The 16,080-nt window shown below is 38.5% G+C and overlaps 1 non-coding gene across 1 annotated transcript; it reads left to right on the top strand.

Moving 5' to 3' along the window:
* The first annotated feature begins 13,347 nt into the window (after positions 1 to 13,347).
* LOC113754634 lies at positions 13,348 to 13,454 on the top strand. The gene has a single exon (XR_003465313.1). It is a non-coding gene; the product is annotated as a small nucleolar RNA R71 (small nucleolar RNA).
* The last annotated feature ends 2,626 nt before the right edge of the window (positions 13,455 to 16,080 follow it).

The raw sequence follows: 16,080 nt of genomic DNA, 5'->3' as shown, positions 1-16,080 counted from the left end.
TCCATTGAAAAATTTTATAACCCTTTTGAGTTTGGTTTTACATTTGGTCTCTGAAACCCTAATTATTTTGTCCACGGGTCCAAATGTTCTCGTTTCGCTTTCAAGTCTTTTTATACGTTCTACTCATCAATTGTCGAGTTTCGTTGATTTCACCTAATTGTTTGTGCTAGATGAGCTGTAATATTCATTCTCGTTTAATTTTAGGTTTTCTCGGTGACTAAGGATAATATCCGGTAGGATATTTTGCACGTTGTTTTGAGTACATAGGTGGGTGTTCCTTGTTTGTTATATCTTCCTTGACTTCATGACTTGTTGTTATTGTTTGATAATGTGTTAAATATTTCCAATGATTTCCAAAACGAATTTTCTAGGCGAGCGTGTGCTTTATCGCACTCGACCTAAATGAATGTAAAATTTTCAATGATTAAATGATTAAATGCTCGTTGCGCATGAATGTAAGCCGTTTGGTTGAATTGGGCCCTGCCCTTCGTCACCGATCGACTCGAGCCAGAAGTGGACTCGATCGGGCAATATGGTGACCATGGGTGTGAATGTTTGGTATACTCGAGTATTACCTTGTAGTCCGGCCAACGTCCGGATGGGGGAGAACGAACGAACGAACGAACGAGGGTTTTACTTACAAAAATGCAATTTTAAATGGTTGGAGGGATAAGGGAAATGACAGGCGAACGAACGAACGAACGAATCGCTCCATGTGAGCCGTATCCTTTTAATGAATGTTACTATCGCTTTCCATTGTAAATGTTTCTGGAATTATTGATACTCCATGTTTAATGTATTGAATTGATTGTTTGATTATCTGTTCGGAACCTCACTGAGCTTTTAGCTCACCCCTTTGGTTTTATTTTCCTTAACAGGGGACGGCGAGCAGGATGAGAGCATAGACTAGCCTAGTCTAGGTCTTTTGCTTCTTTTGTAATGGTTCTCGTCCTAGTGCTTGGCACGGGCTGGTTGTATGGTGAAGTGAGAACCTTTGTACATTTGATGGCTGTACTTTCTTTTGAGATAGCAATGTATATATAAGTTTCGCTTAAGTTTTGGATTGTTGTATGTTATTCCTTTGGTTGTATTCCGGATTTGATTAAGGAACGACTGAGTCCCGGCGAGAGTTGGGCAGGCGGTCCGCCGAACCCTTTGGTACGCCTTAGGGGGAGGTGGGGCCGTCACAGGTGGTATCAGATCTCTGTAGTGTATCCAAAGCTTGAAGTTTAGGATGCCGGACTGTGGGAATTCGATTTGACTTTAAAGTTAAGCAATTGAGGGATAAAACCTAGAGCCTGTTTCGCGTGGTCTCTGTGCGGAGTGAGCATAAGCTATGAATTGTGAATGGTATAGGTCTCAAATTTTCTTGTGGTATCTGAGGACCATAGATAGGTATGTCGGGTAGGAATTTCGATTTGTAGATGGTTTACTCTTGGGACTGGCCAGCTCGAGATGTGAACTATTTTATTTCGGATTCTCGTGCCTGAGTACTCTGGAGTTGAGGCGATGCTAGCTACTAGGTATTTGAGACTTGTATTTTGGAACATGAACAGGCTTTGTTCGGTTAGAATGAGTATAAGAGGTTAACGGACATCTAGTGAATAGGAAGTGACGTGAGAGATCGGACGGGGGCTATGTTAACCAAGTGTGAAACGACTTGTCGTGTTATCTTCTTGTTTTGTCTTTGTACTGCTACCGTGTGTATTTGGCTTGTGGCATGATAATATTCACATGTATAGTACTTGTTGCATTTGATCTTGTCTACTTGATATGTTTTTTGTGAACTTGATGTGGTAAATTTTGCCGTTCTAGTCAATTTCCTTTGTTACATATTAAATCATTTTTGAAAAAAAAAAAAGAATGGAGGGGAGACGTAGTCGTGGACGTGGAGCTAGTCGTGACCGTGGGGCTAGGCAAGCTCAAGAACCGAGAGAAGAAAGAGAAACAGTGGCCGAGCAAGAATATGGATCGAGGGTTGAGGCTGGAGATCAAATGGCCACAACGATGCAACAAATGACAAATATCCTAGCACGACTGGTAGATCAACAAGGTCAAATGCCAGTGAATCAACTCCGGAATCCTGAGATCGAAGAGGAAAAGGCTCTTGAGAGGTTTCAAAAGTTTCTATCTCCGAAATTTCAAGGAGGGCCTGATCCGGATATAGCTGAGAAGTGGTTGGAGGCAATGATTAATATCTTCGCGGCTTTGAATTACACGGAGCAAAGACAAGTAAATTTTGTTGTATTTCAATTCGAAGGACCAGCCCGCGCGTGGTGGAATGCAATTAAGGCCAAGTGGGAAAGAGAACAGACGGTATGGACATGGGCGAACTTTGTAAGGAAATTTAACGAAAAGTATCTCTCACCTTTGGTCCAAGAAAGGAGAGAGGACGAATTTATTGGGTTGCGTCAGGGAACCCTGAGTGTGGCTGAATATGAGACCAAATTTACTAGACTGTCTCAATTCGCTTCCGAATTGGTGGTTACGGAGCGAAGGAGAATTAGACGATTTATACAATGACTAAATTTGGAAATCCAGGAGGCATTAGCGGCAGTTCAAGTTAATATGTTTACAGAGGCTCTTGAGAAGGCTCAAAGAGTTGAGAATGCGTAAGCCCAAGTAAAAGCCTTTCAAATGCGGAAAAGGGATACATCCAGCAGCGTACCTGAGAAATCCGGAGAAAAGATAATGCTCTCCAAAGTGTAAAAAGTGAACCATTCACCTCGCCCACCTTGGACATTTAGAGGATTAGATGAAAGGTCTATGAAAGGAAGTCAAATCGGATCAAAGGACATTTCTCGAGAAGGTCAAACAGTAGCTCCTCGATTGGCCTGTGGATACTGTGGAAAGGCAAATCACACTGATAATGATTGCTGGCGGAAAGGGGGAAAATGTTTGATTTGTGGGAGTAGCAATCATCAACTTAGCAATTGTCCGAAGAAACAGCCACGAGAGGGTTGTACCCAACGAGTGGAAGGAACCGAACCGAGAAAAACTAATGAAAGAGGAAACCGAACAAAAGTATCAGCACTGGTTTATACCGTAGATCAGCAACAAGTTCCGGGGGCCTCTGAGGCAACAGAAGGTAAAAATTTCGAGGACGAAATTTCTTTAAGGAGGAGAGAATGTGAGAACCCAAAAATAAAAAAAAATTTCACATTTTCTCAGCATCATTTTATTCCTTTGCCTACATTTTATACTCTCCTTGGAAATACTAAAATCTCTATGCATTTTTTTTACAAGCAAGTACAGTTTTAAATTCATTTTCCTAGTATGAGTTAGTGTACATTAAATTTGAAACGCATTATCGATGTGAGAACCCGTAAAATTCCTTATATGTTTCTTAAAAATACCTCTTTTTTTTGGAAATTATTAATTTATAATAGCCCTACTACCCAATTACCCCACAATGAGTGCAAATGAACCTAGAAAGTAGGGTTTAACTTTTCGTTTTCAAGAAGAACGAATTAGGGTTTTCACGTTTTTCCGTAGTGTGCCTATTGGGTACCGAGTAAGGATCAAATTTGGTAGCTAATAGTGATTTTTGGATGAGGAAATATTATATGATTAGAAGTGATAATAATAAGTTAGTGATTAGAAGTTAAAAATCCAAGTATATGCGATTTAAGGACAAACGGCTTGGACCGACGGGTGTCGCGCGCTACCGATTGAACACACCACTTGATCCCTACTTTATTACCTTAATCTTCTTATTTTATTACAGCTAATTAACCCTCAAAATATCTCATACATCAGCCACAATTGTTGACTTTAAATACCAAGAGAGAGAAGGGAAAAAATGAATGGAATTGGTGGCGACAAGTGGCGGTATTTCATTGGATGGTTGACTAACTAATTTACACCATATTTATCACCAAAAACCAACCTATTTCCTCCATTATTTCTGCATATCAGCCGTGAGTTGAGGGTGGAAAAACAAGAGAAAAGGAAACTTCAATCAATCTTGGTTTGAGCTTGAATGAATGAAAACAAGAAAAACTAAACCGATTAATCATTAGTTTGGAAGCTTAAGGAGCTAAATTTTGCCAAGGGAAGTGAAGGATAACTCTTGACAGCTCTTATCTTGAGGTATAATGGCTGACTAACTTTTATTTTCCCTTAACCATGTTTGAGTTGTGTAGTAGCATGTAATTTTGCTTGTTATGCTTATATCAAGTGGATTTGGATGATTGGGGTTGATGTATTTAAGTCAGGGTTTGAATAATTTCCTTCTCATATTTGTTGTTTGAATGATATATGATGTATATAAGCATGTATAGGAGGTAGTAGGGGTGTTTCAAGTTCAATTTGTGAGGATTAGCACTTATATGCTTGGAATCCAGATTTCTGAAATTCTAGGTTCCAGTTCTGCCCGTTTCTGTTTGACAATGTTAGAGGCCGAATTGGCCTTGACACAAAACATGAAAGTTGTAGAGAATAATATTTTATGGTTTCCTACAAAATTTCAGCTCAATCAGAGGAACGTAGCCTGTAAAAAGACTGAAATACCCCTGCTACCCTGTATTTACCCGAAACTGATAATCAGCTTCTGTAATTGGTTGTTTCGACCGGGAATACTACTGATTTGGGTGTCAATGTCTTCTTAATAATTATAACCCTGTATCTTAGTTTTCAAATAGTTTTGGAATCACTTGAATTGAAGTTGTATGTGCTGAGATATGACTGAATGAATCAGGACTGCCACAGTAAACTTCGAACTGGAAAATCTGGGGTTTTTTTGGTAAATTTGACCTAGATACATTGTAAACTGGACTGAGTGGTCTTCACTAAAGTTTTAGCTCTCTGCCTTAGCTTCGAAACAGTATAAGTTTTACCTCAATCCGATAAGCGTAGCCTTGGTTGTGTCCGTTACGCAAAAACACATTAAATTTGTTTTTTGTTAAACTTCATTTCCGCACTTGTTATCAGCTTGATTTTTGTCCTTGTATTGTCTTGAGCCTATTGAGTGGCTATTTATGTTGTGTGTAATGTTGGGATTGCTTGAGGAAAATAATGAAGCCATAAATGGCTGAAAAATAGGTAAATACAAAGGGCGTGCTGCCCAAATTTTCGCTCCTGTTGGGATTTGAAAGGTTTGAATAATTAATCTTATGTTAATTTGGATGTACTCAAAGATTCAAGTACACAGTCCTGAAGCACAATAAAATTTTTTTTTGTCGGAGTAAGAAATGGACTTACATCATATCTAGTGAAAACTACTTAGTGATTGGAGTCTCTGAAATCAAAAGGATTAAGAATAATTGGAAAATGTTAAAAATAGAAGAAATATGATTTGTTTGAATTTTACATTTGAGTACCGAACAACCTAATATTAAGATGTTTTCTTAAACACTTCCATGGTGATTTGTGCATTGCTTTTGGATGTTTTTCCATGAGATTCAAAAATTACAGTTGTTTGGGATGGTAGTGGGGTAAGCTTCTATTTGAACTTGTATATTTTCGTTTGGCAAATACTATGACCGTTTTCCATCTTAAAACATGATACCTTTTCCGTTTGAACCTTCAAATGTTTATTTACTACTTCATACCAAAATATAGAGGTATGACTTAAGGTTTTCTCAGTCAAGACAATATTTCTGAGTCTATCTAGTTGGATTCCGACTTGCCTTTAGTTCAAGTGTTTCCATTGGAAAATTTTATAACCCTTTTGAGTTTGGTTTTACATTTGGTCTCTGAAACCCTAGTTATTTTTGTCCACGGGTCCAAATGTTCTCATTTCACTTTAAAGTCTTTTTATACGTTCTACTCATCAATTGTCGAGTTTCGTTGATTTCACCTAATTGTTTGTGCTAGATGAGCTGTAATATTCTTTCTCGTTTAATTTTAGGTTTTCTCGGTGATTAAGGATAATATCCGGTAGGATATTTTGCACGTTGTTTTGAGTACATAGGTGAGTGTTCCTTATTTGTTATATCTTCCTTGACTTCATGACTTGTTGTTATTGTTTGATAATGTGTTAAATGTTTCCAATGATTTCCAAAATGAATTTTCTAGGCGAGCGTGTGCTTTATCGTACTCGACCTAAATGAATGTGAAATTTTCAATGATTAAATGATTAAATGCTCGTTACGCATGAATGTAAGCCGTTTGACTGAATTGGGCCCTGCCCTTCGTCACCGATCGACTCGAGCTAGAAGCGGACTCGGTCGGGCAATATGGTGACCATGGGTGTGAACGTTTGGTATACTCGAGTATTACCTTATAGTCCGGCCAACGTCCGGATGGGGGAGAACGAACGAACGAACGAACGAGGGTTTTACTTACAAAAATGCAATTTTAAATGGTTGGAGGGATAGGGGAAATGACAGGCGAACGAACGAACGAACGAATCGCTCCATGTGAGCCGTATCCTTTTAATGAATGTTACTATCGCTTTCCATTGTAAATGTTTCTGGAATTATTGATACTCCATGTTTAATGTATTGAATTGATTGTTTGATTATCTGTTCGGAACCTCACTGAGCTTTTAGCTCACCCCTTTGGTTTTATTTTCCTTAACAGGGGACGGTGAGCAGGATGAGAGCATAGACTAGCCTAGTCTAGGTCTTTTGTTTCTTTTGTAATGGTTCTCGTCCTAGTGCTTGGCACGGGCTGGTTGTATGGTGAAGTCAGAACCTTTGTACATTTGATGGCTGTACTTTCTTTTGAGATAGCAATGTATATATAAGTTTCACTTAAGTTTTGGATTGTTGTATGTTATTCCTTTGGTTGTATTCCGGATTTGATTAAGGAACGACTGAGTCCCGGCGAGAGTTGGGCAGGCGGTCCGCCGAACCCTTTGGTACGCCTTAGGGGTAGGTGGGGCCGTCACAGGTGGCATCAGATCTCTGTAGTGTATCCAAGGCTTGAAGTTTAGGATGCCGGACTGTGGGAATTCGATTTGACTTTAAAGTTAAGCAATTGAGGGATAAAACCTAGAGCCTGTTTCGCGTGGTCTCTGCGCGGAGTGAGCATAAGCTATGAATTGTGAATGGTATAGGTCTTAAATTTTCTTGTGGTATCTGAGGACCATAGATAGGTATGTCGGGTAGGAATTTCGATTTGTAGATGGTTTACTATTGGGACTGGCCAGCTCGAGATGTGAACTATTTTATTTCGGATTCTCGTGCCCGAGTACTCTGGAGTTGAGGCGATGCTAGCTACTAGGTATTTGATACTTGTATTTTGGAACATGAACAGGCTTTGTTCGGTTAGAATGAGTATAAGAGGTTAACGGACATCTAGTGAATAGGAAGCGACGTGAGAGATCGGACGGGGGCTATGTTAACCAAGTGTGAAACGACTTGTCGTGTTATCTTCTTGTTTTGTCTTTGTACTGCTACCGTGTGTATTTGGCTTGTGGCATGATAATATTCACATGTATAGTACTTGTTGCATTTGATCTTGTCTACTTGATATGTTTCTTTGTGAATTTGATGTGGTAAATTTTGCCGTTCTAGTCAATTTCCTTTGTTACATACTAAATCATTTTTGAAAAAAAAAAAGGAATGGAGGGGAGACGTAGTCGTGGACGTGGAGCTAGTCGTGGCCGTGGGGCTAGGCAAGTTCAAGAACCGAGAGAAGAAAGAGAAACAGTGGCCGAGCAAGAATATGGATCGAGGGTTGAGGGTTGAGGCTGGAGATCAAATGGCCACAGCGATGCAACAAATGACAAATATCCTAAAACGACTGGTAGATCAACAAGGTCAAATGCCAGTGAATCAACCCCGGAATCCTGAGATCGAAGAGGATAAGGCTCTTGAGAGGTTTCAAAAGTTTCTATCTCCGAAATTTCAAGAAGGGCCTGATCCGGATATAGCTGAGAAGTGGTTGGAGGCAATGATTAATATCTTCGCGGCTTTGAATTACACGGAGCAAAGACAAGTAAATTTTGCTGTATTTCAATTCGAAGGACCAGCCTGCGCGTGGTGGAATGCAATTAAGGCCAAGTGAGAAAGAGAACAGACGGTATGGACATGGGCGAACTTTGTAAGGAAATTTAACGAAAAGTATCTCTCACCTTTGGTCCAAGAAAGGAGAGAGGACGAATTTATTGGGTTGCATCAGGGAACCCTGAGTGTGGCTGAATATGAGACCAAATTTACTAGACTGTCTAAATTCGCTTCCGAATTGGTGGTTACGGAGCGAAGGAGAATTAGACGATTTATACAATGACTAAATTTGGAAATCCAGGAGGCATTAGCGGCGGTTCAAGTTAATACGTTTACAGAGGCTCTTGAGAAGGCTCAAAGAATTGAGAATGCGAAAGCCTATGTAAAAGCCTTTCAAATGCGGAAAAGGGATACATCCAGCAGCGTATCTGAGGAATCCGGAGAAAAGATAATGCTCTCCAAAGTGTAAAAAGTGAACCATTCACCTCGCCCACCTTGGACATTTAGAGGATTAGATGAAAGGTCTATGAAAGGAAGTCAAATCGGATCAAAGGACATTTCTCGAGAAGGTCAAACAGTAGCTCCTCGATTGGCCTGTGGATACTGTGGAAAGGAAAATCACACTGATAATGATTGCTGGCGGAAAGGGGGAAAATGTTTGATTTGTGGGAGTAGCAATCATCAACTTAGCAATTGTCCGAAGAAACAGCCACGAGAGGGTTGTACCCAACGAGTGGAAGGAACCGAACCGAGAAAAACTAATGAAAGAGGAAACCGAACAAAAGTATCAGCACTGGTTTATACCGTAGATCAGCAACAAGTTCCGGGGGCCTCTGAGGCAACAGAAGGTAAAAATTTCGAGGACGAAATTTCTTTAAGGAGGAGAGAATGTGAGAACCCAAAAATAAAAAAAAATTTCACATTTTCTCAGCATCATTTTATTCCTTTGCCTACATTTTATACTCTCCTTGGAAATACTAAAATCTCTATGCATTTTTTTTACAAGCAAGTACAGTTTTAAATTCATTTTCCTAGTATGAGTTAGTGTACATTAAATTTGAAACGCATTATCGATGTGAGAACCCGTAAAATTCCTTATATGTTTCTTAAAAATAACCTCTTTTTTTTGGAAATTATTAATTTATAATAGCCCTACTACCCAATTACCCCACAATGAGTGCAAATGAACCTAGAAAGTAGGGTTTAACTTTTCGTTTTCAAGAAGAACGAATTAGGGTTTTCACGTTTTTTCGTAGTGTGCCTATTGGGTACCGAGTAAGGATCAAATTTGGTAGCTAATAGTGATTTTTGGATGAGGAAATATTATATGATTAGAAGTGATAATAATAAGTTAGTGATTAGAAGTTAAAAATCCAAGTATATGCGATTTAAGGACAAACGGCTTGGACCGACGGGTGTCGCGCGCTACCGATTGAACACACCACTTGATCCCTACTTTATTACCTTAATCTTCTTATTTTATTACAGCTAATTAACCCTCAAAATATCTCATACATCAGCCACAATTGTTGACTTTAAATACCAAGAGAGAGAAGGGAAAAAATGAATGGAATTGGTGGCGACAAGTGGCGGTATTTCATTGGATGGTTGACTAACTAATTTACACCATATTTATCACCAAAAACCAACCTATTTCCTCCATTATTTCTGCATATCAGCCGTGAGTTGAGGGAGGAAAAACAAGAGAAAAGGAAACTTCAATCAATCTTGGTTTGAGCTTGAATGAATGAAAACAAGAAAAACTAAATCGATTAATCATTAGTTTGGAAGCTTGGGAAGCTTAAGGAGCTAAATTTTGCCAAGGGAAGTGAAGGATAACTCTTGAAAGCTCTTGTCTTGAGGTATAATGGCTGACTAACTTTTCTTTTCCCTTAACCATGTTTGAGTTGTGTAGTAGCATGTAATTTTGCTTGTTATGCTTATATCAAGTGGATTTGGATGATTGGGGTTGATGTATTTAAGTCAGGGTTTGAATAATTTCCTTCTCATATTTGTTGTTTGAATGATATATGATGTATATAAGCATGTATAGGAGGTATTAGTGGTGTTTCAAGTTCAATTTGTGAGGATTAGCACTTATATGCTTGGAATCCAGATTTCTGAAATTCTAGGTTCCAGTTCTGCCCGTTTCTGTTTGACAATGTTATAGGCTGAATTGGCCTTAGCTCAAAACATTAAAGTTGTAGATAATAATATTTTATGGTTGCCTACAAAATTTCAACTCAATCGGAGTAACGTAACATGTAAAAAGACCGAAATACCCCTGCTACCCTGTATTTACCCGAAACTGATAATCAGCTTCTGTAATTGGTTGTTTCGACCGGGAATACTACTGATTTGGGTGTCGACATCTTCTTAATAATTATAGCCCTGTATCTTAGCTTTCAAATGGCTTTGGAATCACTTGAATTGAAGTTGTATGTGCTGAGATATGATTGAATGAATCAGGACTGCCACAGTAAACTTCGAACTGGAAAATCTGGGGTTGTTTTGGTAAATTTGACCTAGATACATTGTAAACTGGACAGAGTGGTCTTCACTAAAGTTGTAGCTCTCTGCCTTAGCTTCAAAACAGTATACGTTTCACCTCAATCTGATAAGCGTAGCCTTGGTTGTGTCCGTTACGCAAAAACACATTAAATCTGTCTTTTGTTAAACTTAATTTCCGCACTTGTTATTAGCTTGATTTTTGTCCTTGTATTGTCTTGAGCCTATTGAGTGGCTATTTATGTTGTGTGTAATGTTGGGATTGCTTGAGGAAAACAATGAAGCCATAAATGGCTGAAAAATAGGTAAATACAAAGGGCGTGCTGCCCAAATTTTCGCTCGAGAGCTAAGCTTCTATTTGAACTTGTATATTTTCGTTTGGCAAATACTATGACCGTTTTCCATCTTAAAACATGATACCTTTTCCGTTTGAACCTTCAAATGTTTATTTACTACTTCATACCAAAATATAGAGGTATGACTTAAGGTTTTCTCAGTCAAGACAATATTTCTGAGTCTATCTAGTTGGATTCCGACTTGCCTTTAGTTCAAGTGTTTCCATTGGAAAATTTTATAACCCTTTTGAGTTTGGTTTTACATTTGGTCTTTGAAACCCTAGTTATTTTTGTCCACGGGTCCAAATTTCCTCGTTTCACTTTAAAGTCTTTTTATACGTTCTACTCATCAATTGTCGAGTTTCGTTGATTTCACCTAATTGTTTGTGTTAGATGAACTGTAATATTCTTTCTCGTTTAATTTTAGGTTTTCTCGGTGACTAAGGATAATATCCGGGAGGATATTTTGCACGTTGTTTTGAGTACATAGGTGAGTGTTCCTTGTTTGTTATATCTTCCTTGACTTCATGACTTGTTGTTATTGTTTGATAATGTGTTAAATGTTTTCAATGATTTCCAAAATGAATTTTCTAGGCGAGCGTGTGCTTTATCGCACTCGACCTAAATGAATGTGAAATTTTCAATGATTAAATGATTAAATGCTCGTTGCGCATGAATGTAAGCCGTTTGGCTGAACTAGGCCCTGCCCTTCGTCACCGATCGACTCGAGCCAGAAGCGGACTCGGTCGGGCGATATGGTGACCCTGGGTGTGAACAATTGGTATACTCGAGTATTACCTTGTAGTCCGGCCAACGTCCGGATGGAGGAGAACGAACGAACGAACGAACGAGGGTTTTACTTACAAAAATGCAATTTTAAATGATTGGAGGGATAAGGGAAATAACAGGTGAACGAACGAACGAACGAATCGCTCCATGTGAGTCGTATCCTTTTAATGAATGTTACTATCGTTTTCCATTGTAAATGTTTCTTGAATTATTGATACTCCATGTTTAATGTATTGAATTGATTGTTTGATTATCTGTTCGGAACCTCACTGAGCTTTTAACTCACCCCTTTAGTTTTGTTTTCCTTTACAGGGGACGGCGAGCAGGATGAGAGCATAGACTAGCCTAGTCTAGGTCTTTTGTTTCTTTTGTAATGGTTCTCGCCCTAGTGCTTGGCACGAGCTGGTTGTATGGTGAAGTGAGAACCTTTGTACATTTGATGGCTGTACTTCCTTTTGAGATAGTAATGTATATATAAGTTTCGCTTAAGTTTTGGATTGTTGTATGTTATTCCTTTGGTTGTATTCCGGATTTGATTAAGGAACGACTGAGTCCCGGCGAGAGTTGGGCAGGCGGTCCGCCGAACCCTTTGGTACGCCTTAGGGGGAGGTGGGGCCGTCACAATGTTACCTATGGTACAAGGTATAGAGAAACTTCCTAGATCCTTCAATTTCGGTGGTAGCTTATTTTGTATAATTGCACTACACTCCTCAGTTAATGCTATTGTTTCGCAATCTTCCAACTTCCTTTTTCTAGTCATGATTTCCTTGAGAAATTTTGCATAAGACGGAATCTGCAAAATAGCATCGGCAAAAGGAATGTTAATATGCAATTGTTTGAAAAGTTTAACAAATTTTTCAAAATCTCTATCAAACTTATTCTGCTTTAATCTTTGTGGAAATGGAACCGCAGGAGGTATTGGAATGGTAGCGGAAGATGATGGTTGATTTTCTCTTGGTTTCTCCCGGCTATTTTCTTCCACTATCGCCTCTTGGTTCCTCTGCTTTTCTTCTTGTTTTCCATTCTCATCTTGCTCAACTTCCACCACTGGAGGTTCTTCTAATTGCTTACCACTATGAAGAGTAATGGCTTTGACATGCTCCTTAGGATTTACCTCAGTTTTGCTAGGTAATTCTCCTTGATTTCGATTATTCAAAGAACTAGCAATTTGACCAATTTGGACCTCTACATTCCTGTACATTGTAGTGAGTTGGTCCAATCTTCCTTCTACTCGCTCAAATCTGTCCGAAGTAACTTTTGCAAGTTTTTCCACTGCCATCTCCCAACCAGGTTTAGTTTCAGCTTGTTGTTGCCTTGATTGAAATCCTGGTGGATTGGCTGGGCTTGGTTGATTTCCTTGATCCTTCCATCCAAAGTTTGGATGATTTCTCCACCCCGGATTATAAGTATTCGAGTAGGGGTTATTTTGAGCATTACGATTGTAATTATTGACGAATTGTACCTGTTCAGAATCAACACACTCATTAGTATCATGTTCACCTCCACATACAGAACAACACGCTACATGTGCATTAGATGAACTTGGACCAACTCCACCTTGTCTACTTAGCAACTTCATCACATTATTCATTTGGGCACTCAACATATTGAGAATATCCATTTCTATCATACCTGCGTGACGTCTTGTATTACCTCTCTCATTGGCCCACTGGTAGTTATTTGCTGCCATTTCTTCTATCAAATTCTGAGCTTCTTGGGGTGACTTACCCATTAAAGCTCCACCTACAGCTACATCGATCATAGTTTTAGTTGAAAAAACTAAACCATTATAGAAGGTTTGTATGATTAACCACTCCGGCAGTCCATGATGTGGACATTTCCGAAGCAAATCTCTAAACCTTTCCCATGCCTCATATAATGATTCACCGTCCAATTGGCTAAAACTAGTGATATCCATTCTAAGCTTAGCAGTCTTACCTGGTGGAAAATACTTATTTAAGAATGCTCTTGATAAATCATCCCATCCGGTGAAAGTATTAGGAGCATGAGAGTGTAGCCAAAGTTTGGCATTATTTCTCAATGAAAATGGGAACAATCTTAGCCTTATAGCATCATCACTAACTCCATTCATTTTAATTGTATCACAAATTTCCAAGAATGTAGCTAAGTGTGTATTAGGATCTTCTACTGCATTACCTCCAAATTGAGACTGTTGAACCATTTGGATAAGTGATGGTTTAATCTCAAAATTGTTTGCATTTACCGAAGGCCTTGCTATGCTCGTTTGAGATCCTTGTGTTCTCGGTAGAGCAAAATCTCGTAGAACTCGCCTATTTTCTTCGTTTTCTGCCATTTCTTCTTCAAATGGAAGCTCTATTAAGATTTCCTCTATTGGTTGCCAAATCTCTTGTTCCTCTTGTTGTGGTGTGTTCCTCCTTTGTCTATGTAGTGTCCTCTCAATTTCTGGATCGAAAAGTGCAACTTCTCGAGACGCCCGGTGCATACACTACAAATAGAAATAAGAGATATTATACAACTTCGATTGTCAAAATTTAATTACAATGTAGGATTAAATATAATCAGCTCAACTAAAAAAATAACGCTGTCTAAATTAATAAAGATGATTAGGCTCTAATATTGCCGCTCCCCGGCAACGGCGCCTAAAACTTGACAGGATTTTTATATCAATGCAAGTTTAAATCCGATTTTTATACCCGTTAGCTGCAAGTATACAGGCCAAAACTGTAATGTAGGGTATGTATCGGGTCGATCCCACGAGGAGCAATTGAAACAAGTACTAGACCCTTATTTTTCTCTATTATTTAGACTTACAATAAATTTGAGCAGAGAAAGTTTATTGCTATATTCTACAAATCTGATCTGCAAATCTAGTTTAACAAATGCTAAATGCAAATGAAGAATTCTTACTCAAGAAAGACTCTAGGGATGTAGATTCCACTTATGGCATAAACAACACAAATGAATGGATTTACCTCTTGTTATTAGCCTTGTTTAACCAGAGATTCATTTCCAAATTTACCAAGTCTCATTCTCATGATGAAATGACCTAGAGTAGTAAAGTTTTCCCTATTTTCATGGTGAAATACTACTGCTACTCTATTTTCTTTCATGAAATGCTAAGTAATCCACTTAAGTGTATCTCTATTTTTATGAACATACAACTTAAGCTCTACTCATGTGTTTCCATTGTTATTACCAATTCTTACTGAATAATAACAACTATAAACATGCTATTGGTGATCAATCAATAACAAGTAATCACAGCTACACAAGTAGGCAAGTTAATACAAGATATAACAAGTGTAAATCACATTCAATTAGTATTATTTAGCCATAAGTTTCATCTACTCCCTAGATTAAGGAGTTTAGCTACTCATGAATGATTTAACAATCAAACTCACAAGTTTATTAATGCAAAACATCATGAAGTACAAGTATAAAAAAGATAAAAGAAAGCTTAGCCAATTGATGGTGAAGCTCTCCAATTCCTGCTATGCTCTTGCACAATATGATTACAAGCGAAAACTCCAAATGCTTCTCCAAGAACTCTTAGCTAGAGAGAAACTAGTTACAAGAAGGAAAACTAGCTACGTATATGATATTTTTCTTCTCCCCTTGTGTCTCTGCATAAAAGGTGGTAGAAAGTCTATTCCTCTCACTTCATAATTTCCTCCACTCAGATTTTGTAAAAAGAAGTCAAAGATATGATGTTTTCTTTTGTCTACAATTCATTTGGTCTTCTCTTTTATTGCAGAAGCATGTGCCACCGATTTCTGTCCCTCAAAATAGCTGGAAAAGTTTTAAGAAAGGTAAAGTAAAACGGCTGTGCCACTTGCTGAAGAGAGAGACAAATCCGAGCCTCGGATCCGAGGGGTGAAAATTGATCCGAGCTCGGATCTTCAGGATCTGAGGACTTTCCATAATGGATCCGAGGTTGGATCCTCTGACCTCGGATACAATCCTCCAGAAGTACAGACGAGGGATCGGATCCATCTTTGCTCTCACGGATCCGAGCTCGGATCCGTGCCATTAAATTTCCAGTTTTTTCACTTCTTTCCTTTTTCCTTCATTTTTGCTCCTAATTTCTTGTGTACTTTATCCTTTGAACAATCCTTACATTCCCTTCATCTTGTGCATGAATTTCATACATCGATATCCTTCACAATTTCACAAAATTAACACATTAATCCACTCATTTATCAAGTTTTGAACACTTAAACAATTTTTAAGCAATTATCACCAAAAGAGTTCAAATGTGGCTTTAATCTTCTCAAAACATACCAAAAATTCATTCCAAACTTGTACAAAATATACGTTAAATATTCACTTATCACTACTATTGCAAATTGGATACAGACTGTAACTTGATGAGTTGAAGAGAGGCAGAATGTGCCTAGTGACCATAGGCTGCAGCTCCATGCAAGATTAATTTATAGAGGAAAAAATATTGCAAATGACAGCCCTGTCACCGTAGTTTCCTTTTGATGCTCTATTGGCCTCTAAAATTTCTAAAATGCTCCGGGGATTAATCAATCGAAGATTAGACAGTTGAACATTCTCACAAGGTTTCC

This window comes from Coffea eugenioides, chromosome 11 (genome assembly GCF_003713205.1).
Source record: "Coffea eugenioides isolate CCC68of chromosome 11, Ceug_1.0, whole genome shotgun sequence".
NCBI classification, from domain to species: domain Eukaryota; kingdom Viridiplantae; phylum Streptophyta; class Magnoliopsida; order Gentianales; family Rubiaceae; genus Coffea; species Coffea eugenioides.
This window is presented reverse-complemented; position numbering and strand designations above follow the sequence as displayed.